At 38.4% G+C, this 15322-nt stretch overlaps 1 protein-coding gene across 4 annotated transcripts in view; it reads left to right on the top strand.

Annotated features, from left to right (window-relative positions):
- The window catches only part of SCP2 (sterol carrier protein 2), a 148672-nt gene that overhangs the window by 95239 nt on the left and 38111 nt on the right, over nucleotides 1–15322 (top strand). The gene's annotated exons all lie outside the window — the stretch shown is intronic.

The raw sequence follows: 15322 nt of genomic DNA, 5'->3' as shown, positions 1-15322 counted from the left end.
AATGAACCCTTCTGACTTTTCACAACTGATGATGTTGTACAAGTAAAAAAGTCCCAATTTTATTGTCTTAGTACTCAAAGAACAAATATTTTATTACCTTGCTTTAATAGCATGGTTTTAAAACTTTAAAACTGGCAATTAACTTTTAAACTTAACTAGCCTTAGTAAAGTTTTGTTTAAAAAGAAGGCAGCATAGTCAAAAGAGAGTGCTGAACTAGAAGCCAGAGCTGGCTGGGCACTTGTCTCAGCCCTGCCAACCTGAGTAATTTTAATTCAGGCAAGTCATTTTTTGGTTTCCTTTCCCACAATTTGCTTTCTCCCCCTAGCGTCCCGGGCTTCTGAGGTTATTGGGAGAAAGTCATCAAATATGCCGATTGTATCTCTGCAGATTTCTGTTTCTGAATCCAGCTAAGCCCTCACTGCTGCTAGAATCCTGTTTGTCTCCTGCTGATTTTCTTCCTGCCCTTGTCAAATGCCTGTGCTCCTCAGATCTCCAAGCACTTTCTTTTCCAAGCCTTTTCAGGATCCCTCAACTTCCTTGCTCTTCTCTCAGAGAAGTGCTCATCCTTTTTTCCCAGAGGAAAAAAGTCCCTTTTCCTTTCCAAGGCCCATCTTTCCTCTTTGCATGCTTTTGTTTCCAACCACTTCTGTAACTTTGTTCCAGATATTAAGTATACCTTCTTTCTTTTGAATCTTTCCATTTTTACCTTTCTGTTGACTCCTTTCGCTCTGTCAGCAAACATGTTCAGGTCTCCCATATTCTAAAACTCTCTTTTTCTCCTTACCTTAATTATTCTTTCATGATGAGCCTTTTATATTGAGCCACTTTTGTTTTTCTACTCTGAAATGTCTTAAGTTTAGTTTCTGATCTCACCACTGAGGTCAGGTAAGGCCACCAATGATCTGATTATGATATGTTCTTGATATTTTCTATCTTTATTCTCTTAACCCTGCTGTAGCTTTCAACACTAATTGGCTCCCTTTTCCCTCCTGAAGTTCTTGGTAATTATGTATTCATTTTTTCACACTTTTCGTTCCACAATGGATATGTGAACACGTTTTTACAGAGTCCATTATATTCTCATGTTTTGTAAACTCTTGAATCTTTTCTCTCTGTCCTTTCTTCTTTCATGCCTGGAATATTAGTTCTGTGTGAAAATTCTGTCTTCCAATTAAGGCCAGTCTTAGGTACCATCTCCCTTGAATATCCACAGCACTTTGTAACTCTTGGGTCCCTATCCAATTTTTGTTTAGTTGTAGAGTATCTACCTTGTTTTGTATCGTGTTTGTTATGTGAAATCCTTGAGATCTAAGACTGATTCTCCTCACCCCTCTGAGGATCTCTCTTATAGTGAGTAAATGTTTATTGAATTGGATCAAATAAAAAGATGTTAAGATGTTGAATTTTAAGTTTCCTCCTAAATCTGATTCATTGGTTCTGTATCGTCCTCTCGAATTCCATCTAGTTCATATTTAGAGTTGAAAACCCTCAGTAAAAGCCAAACTATAAAGAGCTACCAGAGTCATCATATAGTATAGCTATCTCATTTGCTCAGAATAGAAGATTATGCATTTAGGGCAATAAATTCTATTTTAAACATGGAATTCTCATAGTTTTTTTTTTTTAACATCTTTATTGGAGTATAGTTGCTTTACAATGGTGTGTTAGTTTCTGCTGTACAGCAAAGTGAATCAGCTATATGTATACATATATCCCCATATCCCCTCCCTCTTGCGTCTCCCTCCCGCCCTCCCTATCCCACCCCTCTGGGGGGACACAAAGCACCGAGCTGATCTCCCTGTGCTATGCAGCTGCTTCCCACTAGCTATCTATTTTACATTTGGTAGTGTATATATGTCAATGCTACTCTCTCACTTCATCCCACTTTATACTTCCCTCTCCCCATGTCCTCAAGTCCATTCTCTACATCTGCATCTTTATTCCTGTCCTGCCCCTAGGTTCTTCAGAACCATTTTTGTTGTCTTTTCTTTAGATTCCATATATATGTGTTAGCATATGTTATTTGTTTTTCTGTTTCTCACTTACTTCACTCTGTATGACAGTCTCTAGGTCCACCCACCTCACTGCAAATAACTCAATTTCGTTTCTTTTTATGGCTGAGTAATATTCCATTGTATATATGTACCACATCTTCTTTATCCATTCATCTGTTGATGGGCACTTAGGTTGCTTCCACGTCCTGGCTATTGTAAATAGTGCTGCAATGAACATTGTGGTACATGACTCTTTGTGAAGTATGGTTTTCTCAGGGTATATGCCCAGTAGTGGGATTGCTGGGTCATATGGTAGTTCTATCTTTAGTTTTTTAAAGGAACCTCCATACTGTTCTCCACAGTGGCTGTATCAGTTTACATTCCCACCAACAGTGCAAGAGCGTTCCCTTTTCTCCACACCCTCTCCAGCATTTACTGTTTGTAGATTTTTTGATGATGGCCATTCTGACCAGCATGAAGTGATATCTAATTGTAGTTTTGATTTGCATTTCTCTAATGATTAGTGATGTTGAGCATCCTTTCATGTGTTTGTTGGCAATCTGTATATCTTCTTTGGAGAAATGTCTATTTAGGTCTTCTGCCCATTTTTGGATTGGGTTGTTTGTTTTTTTGATATTGAGTTGCATGAACTGCTTGTATATTTTGGAGATTAATCCTTTGTCAGTTGCTTCGTTTGCAAATATTTTCTCCCATTCTGAGGGTTGTCTTTTTGTCCTGTTTATAGTTTCCTTTGCTGTGCAAAAGCTTTTAAGTTTCATTAGGTCCCATTTGTTTATTTTTGTTTTTCTTTCCATTTCTCTAGGAGCTGGGTCAAAAAGGCTCTTGCTGTGATTTATGTCATAGAGTGTTCTGCCTATGTTTTCCTCTAAGAGTTTGATAGTGTCTGGCCTTACATTTAGGTCTTTAATTCATTTTGCATTTATTTTTGTGTATGGTGTTAGGGAGTGTTCTAATTTCAGTCTTTTACATGTAGCTGTCCAGTTTTCCCAGCACCACTTATTGAAGAGACTGACTTTTCTCCACTGTATATCCTTGCCTCCTTTGTCATAGATTAGTTGACCATAGGTGAATGGGTTTATCTCTGGGCTTTCTATCCTGTTCCATTGATCTGTATTTCTGTTTTTGTGCCAGTACAATATTGTCTTGATTACTGTAGCTTTGTAGTATAGTCTGAAGTCAGGGAATCTGCTTCCTCCAGCTCCGTTTTTTTCCCACAAGACTGCTTTGGCTATTCGGGGTCTTTAGTGTCTCCATACAAATTTTAAGATTTTTTGTTCTAGTTCTGTAAAAAATGCCATTGATAATTTGATAGGGATTGCATTGAATCTGTAGATTGCTTTGGGTAGTGTAGTCATTTTCACAATATTGATTCTTGTAATCCAAGAACATGGTATATCACTCCATCTATTTGTATCATCTTTAATTTCTTTCATCAGTGTCTTATAATTTTCTGCATACAGATCTTTTGTCTCCTTTGGTAGGTTTATTCCTAGATATTTTATTCTTTTTGTTGCAATGGTAAATGGGAGTGTTTTCTTAATTTCACTTTCAGATTTTTCATCATTACTGTACAGGAATGCAAGAGATTTCTGTGCATTAATTTTGTATCCTGCTACTTTACCAAATTCATTGATTAGCTCTAGTAGTTTTCTGGTAGCATCTTTAGGATTCTCTATGTGTAGTATCATGTCATCTGCAAACAGTGACAGTTTTACTTCTTCTTACCAATTAGGATTCCTTTTATTTCTTTTTCTTCTCTGATTGTTGTGGCTAAAACTTCCAAAACTATGTTGAGTAATAGCGGTGAGAGTGGGCAACCTTGTCTTGTTCCTGATCTTAGAGGTAATGGTTTCAGTTTTTCACCATTGAGAACAATGCTGGCTATGGGTTTGTCATATATGGCCTTTATTATGTTGAGGTAAATTCCCTCTGTGCCTACATTCTGGAGGGTTTTTATCATAAATGGGTGTTGAATTTTGTCAAAAGCTTTTTCTGCATCTATTGAGATGATCATACGGTTTTTATCCTTCACTGTGTTAATATGATGTATCACATTGATTGATTTGTGTATATTGAAGAATCTTTGCATTCCTGGGATAAACCCCACTTGATCATGGTGTGTGATCCCTTTAATGTGCTGTTGGATTCTGTTTGCTAGTATTTTGTTGTTGTTGTTCAGGATTGCATCTATGTTCATCAGTGATATTGGTCTGTAGTTTTCTTTTTTTTGTGACATCTTTGTCTGGTTTTGGTATCAGACTGATGGTGGCCTTGTAGAATGAGTTTGGGAGTGTTCTTCCCTCTGCTATATTTTGGAAGAGTTTGAGGATAGGTGTTAGCTCTTTTCTAAATGTTTGGTAGAATTGGCCTGTGAAGCCGTCTGGTCCTGGACTTTTGTTTGTTGGAAGATTTTTAATCACAGTTTCAATTTTAGTGCTCATGATTGGTCTGTTTTTATTTTCTATTTCTTCCTTGTTCAGTCTCAGAAGTTGTGCTTTTCTAAGAATTTGTCCATTTCTTTCAGGTTGTCTATTTTATTGGCATATAGTTGCTTGTAGTAATCTCTTATGATCCTTTGTATTTCTGCAGTGTCAGTTGTTACTTCTCCTTCTTCATTTCTAATTTTATTGATTTGAGTCTTCTCCCTTTTTTTCTTGATGAGTCTGGCTGATGGTTTGTCAATTTTGTTTATCGTCTCAAAGAACCAGCGTTTAGTTTTATTGATCTTTGCTATCGTTTCCTTCATTTCTTTTTCATTTATTTCTGATCTGATCTTTATGATTTCTTTCCTTCTGCTAACTTTGGCGGTTTTTTGTTCCTCTTTCTCTGATTGCTTTAGGTGTAAGGTTAGGTTGTTTGTTTGAGATGTTTCTTGCTTCATGAGGTAGGATTGTATTGCTATAAAATTCCGTTTTAGAACTGCTTTTGCTGCATCCCGTAGGTTTTGAGTCATCGTGTTTTCGTTGTCATTTGTTTCTCGGTATTTTCTGATTTCTTCTTTGATTTCTTCAGTGATCTCTTGGTTATTTAGTAGTGTATTGTTTAGCCTCCATGTGTTTGTATTTGTTACAGATTTTTTTGTGTAATTGATATCTAGTCTCATAACGTTGTAGCTGGTAAAGATACTTGATAGGATTTCAATTTTCTTAAATTTACTGAGGCTTGATTTGTGACCCAAGATATGATCTATCCTGGAGAATGTTCCATGAGCACTTGAGAAGAAAATGTATTCTCTTGTTTTTGGATGGAATGTCCTATAAATAGCAATTAAATCTATCTGGTCTGTTGCATCATTTAAAGCTTGTGTTTCCTTATTTATTTTCATTTTAGATGATCTGTCCATTGGTGAAAGTGGGGTGTTAAAGTCCCCTACTATGATTGTGTTACTGTCGATTTCCCCTTTTATGGCTGTTAGCATTTGCCTTATATATTGAAGTGCTCCTATGTTGGGTGCATAAATATTTACAATTGTTAATATCTTCTTGGATTGATCTCTTGATCATTATGTAGTGTCCTTCTTTGTCTCTTGTAATACTCTTTATTTTAAAGTCTATTCTGTCTGATATGAGAATTGCTACACCAGCTTTCTTTTGATTTCCATTTGCATGGAATATCTTTTTCCACCCCCTCACTTTCAGTCTGTATGTGCCCCTAGGTCTGAAGTGGGTCTCTTGTAGACAGCATATATACAGGTCTTGTTTTTGTATCCATTCAGCCAGTCTATGTCTTTTGGTTGGAGCATTTAATCCATTTACATTCAAGGTTATTATCTATATGTATGTTCCTATTACCATTTTCTTAATTGTTTTGGGTTTGTTATTGTAGGTCTTTTCCTTCTCTTGTGTTTCCTGCCTAGAGAAGTTCCTTTAGCATTTGTTGTAAAGCTGGTTTGGTGGTGCTGAATTCTCTTAGCTTTTGCTTGTCTGTAAAGTTTTTAATTTCTCCGTTGAATCTGAATGAGATCCTTGCTGGGTAGAGTAATCTTGGTTGTAGGTTTTTCCCTTTCATCACTTACTTAAATATGTCCTGCCACTCCCTTCTGGCTTGCAGAGTTTCTGCTGAAAGATCAGCTGTTAACCTTATGGGGATTCCCTTGTATGTTATTTGTTGGTTTTCCCTTGCTGCTTTTAATATTTTTCCTTTGTATTTAATTTTTGACAGTCTGATTAATATGTGTCTTGGCGTGTTTCTTCTTGGATTTATCCTGTATGGTACACTCTGTGCTTCCTGCACTTGATTGACTATTTCCTTTCCCATATTATGGAAGTTTTCAACTGTAATCTCTTTAAATATTTTTTCAGTCCTTTTTTTTCTCTTCTTCTTCTGGGACCCCTATAATTCGAATGTTGGTGCATTTAATGTTGTCCCAGAGGTCTCTGAGACCGTCCTCAATTCTTCTCATTCTTTTTTCTTTATTCTACTCTGTGGTAGTTATTTCCACTATTTTATCTTCCAGGTCACTTATCTGTTCTTCTGCCTCAGTTATTCTGCTATTGATTTCTTCTAGAGAATTTTTAATTTCATTTATTGTGTTGTTCATCATTGTTTGTTTGCTCTTTAGTTCTTCTAGGTCCTTGTTAAACAGTTCTTGTATTTTCTCCATTCTATTTCCAAGATTTTGGATCATCTTTACTATCATTACTCTGAATTCTTTTTCAGGTAGGCTGCTTATTTCCTCCTCATTTGTTTGGTCTGGTGGGTTTTTACCTTGCTCCTTCATCTGCTGTGTGTTTCTCTGTCTTCTCATTTTGCTTAACTTACTGTGTTTGGGGTCTCCTGTTTGCAGGCTGCAGGTTTGTAGTTCTCATTGTTTTTGTTGTCTGCCCCCAGTGGCTAAGGTTGGTTCAGTGGGTTGTGTAGGCTTCCTGGTGGAGGGGACTGGTGTCTGTGTTCTGGTGGATGAAACTGGATCTTGTCTTTCTGGTGAGCGGGACCACGTCCGGTGGTGTGTTTTGGGGTGTCTGTGAACTTATTATGATTTTAGGCAGCCTGTGTGCTCATGGGTGGGGTTGTGTTCCTGTCTTGCTAGTTGTTTGCCATAGGGTGTGCAGCACTGTAGGTTGCTGGTTGTTGAGTGGAGCTGGGTCTTAGAGTCGAGATGGAATCTCTGTGAGAGCTTTCACCATTTGACATTACATGGGGCCAGGATGTCTCTGGTGGACCAATTTCCTGAACTTGGCTCTCCCACCTCAGAGGCTCAGGCCTGACACCTGGCCAGAGCACCAAGACCGTGTCAGCCACTCACCTCAGAAGAAAAGGGGGAAAAAAAAGGAAAGAAAGAAAGAAAAAAATAAATAAATAAAATAAAGTTTTTAAAAAAAAACTCTTAAAAGTAAAAAAGTTATTAAAAATAAGAAAGAAAAAAGCGAACAACCAAACCAAAAAACAAATCCACCAACGTTAACAAGTGCTAAAAACTATACAAAAACAAAAATAAAAACAAAAAGTGGACAAACAGAACCCTAGGACAAATGGTAAAACCAAAGCTATACAGACAAAATCACACAAAGAAGCATACACATATACACTCACAAGAAGGGAAAAAGGAAAAAATATATATATTAAAAAAAAAAAAAGGAAGAGGGCAACCAAATCAATAAACAAATCTACCAATGATAATAAGCTCTAAATACTAAACTAAAATAAACATAAAACCAGAAACAAATTAGATGCAGAAAGCAAACCCTGAGTCTACAGTTGCTCCCCAAGTCCGCTGCCTCAATTTTGGGATGATTCGTTGTCTATTCAGGTATTCTACAGATACAGGGTACATCAAGTTGACTGTGGAGATTTAATCCGCTGCTCCTGAGGCTGCTGGGAGAGATTTCCCTTCCTCTTCTTTGTTCGCACCGCTCGTGGGGTTCAGCTTTGGATTTGGCCCCACCTTTGCGTGTAGGTCGCCTAAGGGCGCCTGTTCTTTGTTCAGACAGGACGGGGTTAAAGGAACAGCTGCTTCGGGGGCTCTGGCTCACTCAGGCCGGGGGGAGGGAGGGGTACAGAATGCAGGGCGAGCCTGTGGCGGTAGAGGCCAGCACGACGTTGCAACAGCCTGAGGTGCGCCGTGTGTCCTCCCAGGGAATTTGTCCCTGGATCACGGGACCCTGGCAGTGGCGGGCTGCGCAGGCTCCTGGGAGGGGAGGTGTGGATAGTGACCTGTGCTTGCACACAGGCTTCTTGGTGGCTGCAGCAGTAGTCTTAGCATTTCATGCCTGTCTCTGGTGTCCACGCCGATAGCCGTGGCTCGTGCCCATCTCTGGAGCTCGTTTAGGCGGTGCTCTGAATTCCCTCTCTTCGCGCACCCTGAAACAATGGTCTCTTGCCTCTTAGGCAGTTCCAGACTTTTTCCCGGACTCCCTCCTGGCTAGCTGTGGCGCACTAGCCCCCTTCAGGCTGTGTTCACACAGCCAACCCCAGTCCTCTCCCTGGGATCTGACCTCCGAAGCCCCAGCTTCAGCTCCCAGCCCCCGCCCGTCCCGGCGGGTGAGCAGACAAGCCTCTCAGGCTGGTGAGTGCTGGTCGGCAGTGATCCTTTGTGCGGCAATATCTCCGCTTTGCCCTCTGTACCCCTGGTGTTGCGCTTTCCTCCATGGTTCTGAAGCTTCCCCCCGCCACCCCCCATCTCCGCCAGTGAAGGGGCTTCCTAGTGTGTGGAAACTCTTCCTCCTTCACAGCTCCCTCCCACTGGTGCAGGTCCTGTCCCTATTCTTTTGTGTCTGTTTTTCCTTTTTTTTTTGGCCCTACCCAGGTACGTGGGGAGTTTCTTGCCTTTTGGGAAGTCTGAGGTCTTGTGCCAGCATTCAGTAGGTGTTCTGTAGGAGTTGTTCCACATGTAGATGTATTTTTGATGTATTTGTGGGGAGGAAGGTTATCTCCACGTCTTAGTCCTCCGCCATCTTGAAGGTCCCTCCTCATAGTTCTTTTATTTTCAGGAGACTAAATAATTGGGAGATAGAATTGTTCATGATAACTATAGTTGATATTTCTGGGAAGCCAGAAGAATGAAAAAATCCAGATGATATATTAATGACTGAAAGAAATTGGCTTCAACTATTGAAGATATTTTTGATAGTTTTAGTGATAGAACATATCCCACTTCAAAGGCCAAAGCTGGGAAAATAATTCTAACTCTGCTGGTGCAGGTATCGTTTTAAAATGAGGATTTGTTTTAAACTAAGTGATTTTAAGGTACTCGTTGCACATGATCTGATTTCCTTAGTTTCTCGTTTAGCTAACTTTGATGGAGCAGCTGCTACATGCTTAGGCCCCTAAGTATGGTCCTCTGAGTAGATGGGGAAGGCAGACATACCTTTTTCAAAATGCTATAGAAGCCCGGAGGAAAAAATTAGTATGAAGGACCTAAATTTGAACTGGGATGACTAGGATTGCCCAGCAAAAGGGTAGAGGAAGGGCATCCCAGGCCTGTACATAGGTACAGCGATTTGAAAATATAAGAGTGGTTGTCCTGTGTGGGTAGAGGGTAGATTATTTTGTTGTGCCTGGGTAGAGGGGCAGAGTCAGTAATACATAGGTGACAGGAAATGCAGCTGTAACAGTAGATTGGATCAAGGTTTTGAAATGCTTCCAATGTTATGCTCAGGAGTTTGAAATTTATCCTACAGAATATGAGTTTTAGCAAAAGATTATGTGATTATATTGCACTTTACTTTAGGTAGATCAGTCTGGTATTACTTTGAGTTGAGTGGTGGAGGGACCAGAGGCCAGGAATCCTTAGGAAGCAGTTGCAGTAGTGTGGATAAGAAATGTTTAGTGCTGCAACAGGGACCATGAAAATGAAGAGGAGAGGTCTTATTTAAGAACTGTGACCAATTGCATTTAATTTACAGTTAAACTTTCCTTTAGACCACTTTTGAATATAAGTATTGACTCTGTATTATAACATCCTATTCATTTTATGTAAGACACAGACTGAGGATAGATTTGCATTCTGTATTCTGTTAAGTGAAACCTGTTTTTAAAACCCAACTTTGTTTTGTTTTTTCTATTTTTAATTAAGGTATAAAAATTTACATACAGAGAAAGTCCCCCTGTTTAGTGCATAGTTGTATAAGTTTTGACAAACATATACGGTCAAGTAACTACCACCATAATCAAGATACAGGACAATTGCATCACCCACCAGAATTCCTTGTTCGCCTTTGTAGTCAGCCCTTCCCCCTATCTTCCATTCCTTGGCAACCACTGATCTATTTTCTGCCCCTTTCCAGAATATCATGTGAATAGAATCAAAAAGCCTTTGAGTCTGGCTCCTTTCACTTAGCATAATGCATTTGAGATTCATTCATGTTATTGTGTGTATGAGTAATCTGTTCCTTTTTATTGCTTAGTGGTATTCATTTGTATGGATGTACCACAGTTTATCCATTCCCTGGTTGAGGTATATTTGGATTACTCCAGTTTTTCTTTTTTTAATGGAAAATTGTCTAAGTTAGCTTGAAAGTTTAACTCAACAGGTGAAAACCCTAAGTGATGTAAGAAGTTAAAAGTTAGAAGTAAAAATTGTACCCATGTATGTGTGCTCATAAACAAGGACTAGAGGAAGCAATGTGGAAAAAATGAATATAGGAAACTTGTTGGTAGTAGTGAGATTGTAGGTGATTAGCCTTTTCATTTTCTTAATTTTCTATTTTAATTAGAAACCTTGATTTTGACATAATTTCAAACATACATGGAAAAATTACAGGAACAGTACAAGGAACTCCCATATACCTTGTACTCAGATTCACTGATTGTTTATATTTTGCCTCATTTGCTTCATCATTTTTCTACATGCATATATATATGCATATATACATATATATGCATGTTTTTTCTGAAATGTTTGAAAGTTGGAGACATTACGTTCTTTTACCCTTAAATATTTTAGTATGCATTTCTAAAGACTAGGACATTCTATTACTCAACCACAGTATAGCTATCAAAATCAGGAAATTTAACACTGGTAAAACGCTATTACCTACAGGGGCCCCAGGTTCCAGTCTCTGGTCGGGGAACTAGACCCCACATGCATGCCACGGCTAAGAGTCTGTGTGCTATAACTAAGAAGTCCGCATGCCGCAACTAAGAAGTCCACATGCTGCAACTAAGAGCCTGCATGCGGCAACTAAAGATCCCACATGCCACAACTAAGCCCCGGTGCAGCCTAAATAAATAAATATTAAAAAATAAGTAAATTTTAAAAAATGCTATTACCTAATCCAAAGAACGTATTCACAGTTCGACAATTATCCCAATAATATCTCTTTAAAAGATATTATAAGCTTTAGTTTTTCTCCTTGTCCAGGATCCAATTTAGGATCCTGAGTTCATTTAGCTGTCATGTCTCTTTAGTTTCCTTTAATCTGAAACTATCCCTCAGCCTTTCTTATTTCTTGACTTTGACTTTTTTGGAGAGTATTAGTAGATTCTTTAAGAATGGAATGTCCCTCAATTTGCATTTGTCACATGTTTCCTCATAATTAGGTTCAGGTTACACATTTTTTGCAGGAATACCACTGAAGTGATGATGTGTCCTTCTTAATGCATCATGTCTGGAAGCACATGATGTGGATTATCCTATACTGGTGATGTTTAGCTTTGATTTCTTCACTAAGGTGGTGTCTACCATGTTTTCCTCTGAAAAAGTTACTGTTTTTTCCTTTGTAGATAATAGGTAACTTGTGGTGAGATGTTTTGAGATTATGTAAATATCCTGCTCCTCATCCAGCTTTTACCCATTACTCATTCATCTTAGCATCCACTGATGATATTGTCCTAACTTCATCGTACCTTATATTTGTTAAGTGGCATTCTTCTGTAAGGGAGATTCTCTTCTCCCCCATTTAAAAATTTATTCATATCCATCTATATCGATAAATATATCAGTATGAACTCATGAATTCATATTTTATTCAGTGGGTTATAATTCATTAGTATCATTTATTTTGATACTCAAAATGTCCCTGCTTTAGCCAGCAGGAGCCCCTTCTAGCTGACTTGTAATGTCTTGTGATTCTATTGAATACTTCCTTGCTTTCTAGCTCAAGAAGGTATTCCAGGCTCATCCTGTATTTTCCCTGCCCCAGCCCTAGGATAAACCGTTTCTTCAAAGAGCCCTGGTTCCTTTTAGTGGAGAATGGTATTTAGAAACCACAGTGTGGCTGCTGGCTGAGTGCTTGTTGTTATTACCTCCGGGACTTCTCAGGGGACACAGTGGACACACACACAACACCACACACACACACACACACACACACACACACAATTTTAGTTTCATTTATTTTTTAAAAATTTTATTTATTTATTTTTGGCTGCGTTGGGTCTTTGTTGCAGTGTACAGGCTTCTCATTGCAATGCCTTCTCTTGTTGCGGAGCACAGGCTCTAGGTGCGTGGGCTTCGGTAGTTGTGGCACGCGGGCTCAGTAGTTGTGGCTCGCGGACTCTAGAGTGCAGGCTCAGTAGTTGTGGCGCACGGGCTTAGTTGCTCCGTGGCATGTGGGATATTCCTGGACCAGGGATCAAACCCATGTCCCCTGCGTTGGCAGGTGGATTCCTAACCACTGTGCCACCAGGGAAGTCCCTTAGTTTCATTTAAAAAGAGATATTTAAGAACACATGCAAAAATTTTATCTGATTTTTATCTTTCTCCATACTAATGTAACCACCAATTAATTAGCAGTTAGAATGAAGAAATTATAAAACTACTGAAATGTCACCTGTATGTGACATCTTTTTAAATTTTTTTATAGGCTGGAATTATCAGAGAGGCAGTGTTGATCAGTGGAAAGAGCACCCCATCAACTTTTCCGTCACACTGCTTGCTTTGGACATGTCCACCTTTCCCTCAATTAGAAAAGAGTGAAAATATCTACTTCAGGGATTAGAAAACTAACAAAAAGTACCTGCCTCTCATTGAGTTGCTCAATAAACTGTTGATTTCTGATTTATCTAGGCATTTTCCTTTTTTCTTTCCTATTTCTGTAGTTCACGTCACCGGTTAAATTGTTGAAAATGGTTTTATATATTAAATTATAAATGTCACCTAGAAGTTTGGAAAAGATGAACTTTAATTTTTAGCTCAGAGTGGGGGACATATCCAACCTGTTGAAGTCCACAGTTTGGCTTTCTGGGCTGAATTTCTGTCTGTGATGGGGCCATGTGCCTGTTCAGAGGTCACGGGGAGTCGCTGATTGCAAATGAACCCTATTCTTGAGTCCTGTGTGTGTTGCACAACCATTTCTAATTTGAACAGACTAATTACTGGTAAAATGTTAGATTTAGGGATGGAGATTTGATTAAAATGTAGGATCCTGTATTCTTCCTAAACACTACAAACAGCAGCAGCCACTTCAAAAATGATTTTTAACAGCTTTTTTGGGGATATAATTTACATGCCACAAATTCACCATTTTAAGTGTACATTCAGTGGTTTTTTAGTATATCACAGAGTTGTGCAGTCATCACCACAATCGATTTTAGAACATTTTCAACACCCCTAAAAGAAACCATGTACCCATTAGCAGTCATTCCCCAGTCCCACTTCTTGCAGGTTCTGACAACCACTAATCTACTTTCTGTCTCTAAGGATTTGCCTATTCTGGACATTTCATATAAATGAAATAATACAATATGTGGCCTTTTGTGACTGCTGCTTTCATTTAGCATAATGTTTTCAAGGTTCATCCATGTTATAAAAATGAATGTAGTACTTCATTCCTTTTTATGGCTGAATAAAATTCCATTATAAGGGTTCTGATTTCTTCACATCCTCATTAACACTTGTTATTGTCTTTTTTTTTTTATTTTAGCTATCCTAGTGGGTGTGAAGTGGCATCTCATTGTGGTTTTGATTTGCATTCCCCTGATGGGTAATGATGTTGAGCATCTTTTCATGTGCTTATTGGCCATTTGTATATCTTAGGAGAAATACCTATTCAGATATTTTGGCCATTTTAAAATTGGGTTGTCTTTTTATTATTGAGTTGTAATAGTTCTTTAACAACCACTTTTTGAGGGCCTAGTATGAGCACCAAGACCATGCTAGGTGCTTCGTCTGCACTTCTTTGTTTAATCCTCATAAAAGCCCACATGGTAAGTTTTGTACCTTGTTTATAGATGAGGAGATTGATGATCAGAGTTAAAACAATATATCTAAAGAGAGTCTTAAGTGGTAGTGGTCAAGACTGTAACCTTCATCTATCTGAGTTCAAATTTCCTGTTTTGTTGGCTATTCTGTGCTTCTGATCTTTGACATTGTTGAAACAGTGCCTGTGTTCTAGGCCTTAGAATGAAAATTTCAGGAAGCACAGAGGGAATTCATACACTAAATAGTTAATCTTCAGAGTCCCTTCCAACATTTTATATACTAGATTTATTCCAGAAAACTTATGTATAAACCAAGGTAAAAAAAAATAAAAATAATCAGACTTTAGTTTCTGCTAAAAGAACTTTGAATATAAAGAAATCATGAGGTGCATCCTTTTGTAATATGAGTAAGTTATTTTCTGAGTTTACGTAAGTTATATTTAGCTTCCCTAGAGCAGGGCACATATCAAATAAATTGTAAGATATGAGGGATTTTCAGAAAATATTGATATAACTTTATATATTAATTATTTTTACCTAATCTGGATGAAAAGTTGGTTAATCATTAACTGAGTGAAATTTTCAACAGAAGCAAAGTAAATATCTGTGACCTGTCAGAACTTGTCTGAACGCTGCCCCATAAAGTATCAAGATACTTTGTACGTACGCTGAAAAGTGTCAGTTATTATTTTATCACATACAGTTAGGAAGTGGCAAGCTTGGAGAGGGCACAGTGATGCTTATGATTAAAGGCTGAAAAGTTGGACTATTAATGAAATGAAACTGGCTTGTGGAGGACTAGTTGTAGCCACTTGATTTTAGGTCACTCATTCAGACTTTTGACTGAGAAAATGGTGTACCATAGATAATTCTGCTCTAAATGGAACAGGAAAAAATTCGAATTTAGCTAAGAGAGAATTCATTGTAATTCAGTTCTATTTAGTCACTATTTACTGAATACCTATTGTGTGCCAGGAACTGGGGATATAAATAAAGATTATTTTTTTTAAAAGCTGTGGTATCTGCTCTTGAGAAGCTGACACTTAGTAGGGTTTCACAGAAAGAGAGTTTCCTGGCCTGGATCTTGAAGGGTAAAATGGAATTTGCTAAGACAGAGGTGTTCCAGACACAGGGAGCAGCAAGGGCAAAGGCATGGAAGTATGAAGTAGCATGCCATGCTCTGAGAATTGCATGTATTTCAGCATGGTGGCAGCTTACTTCCATT

Source organism: Balaenoptera borealis (genome assembly GCF_965194805.1).
Source record: "Balaenoptera borealis genome assembly, chromosome: 1".
Classification (NCBI taxonomy): Eukaryota; Metazoa; Chordata; class Mammalia; order Artiodactyla; family Balaenopteridae; genus Balaenoptera; species Balaenoptera borealis.
This window is presented reverse-complemented; position numbering and strand designations above follow the sequence as displayed.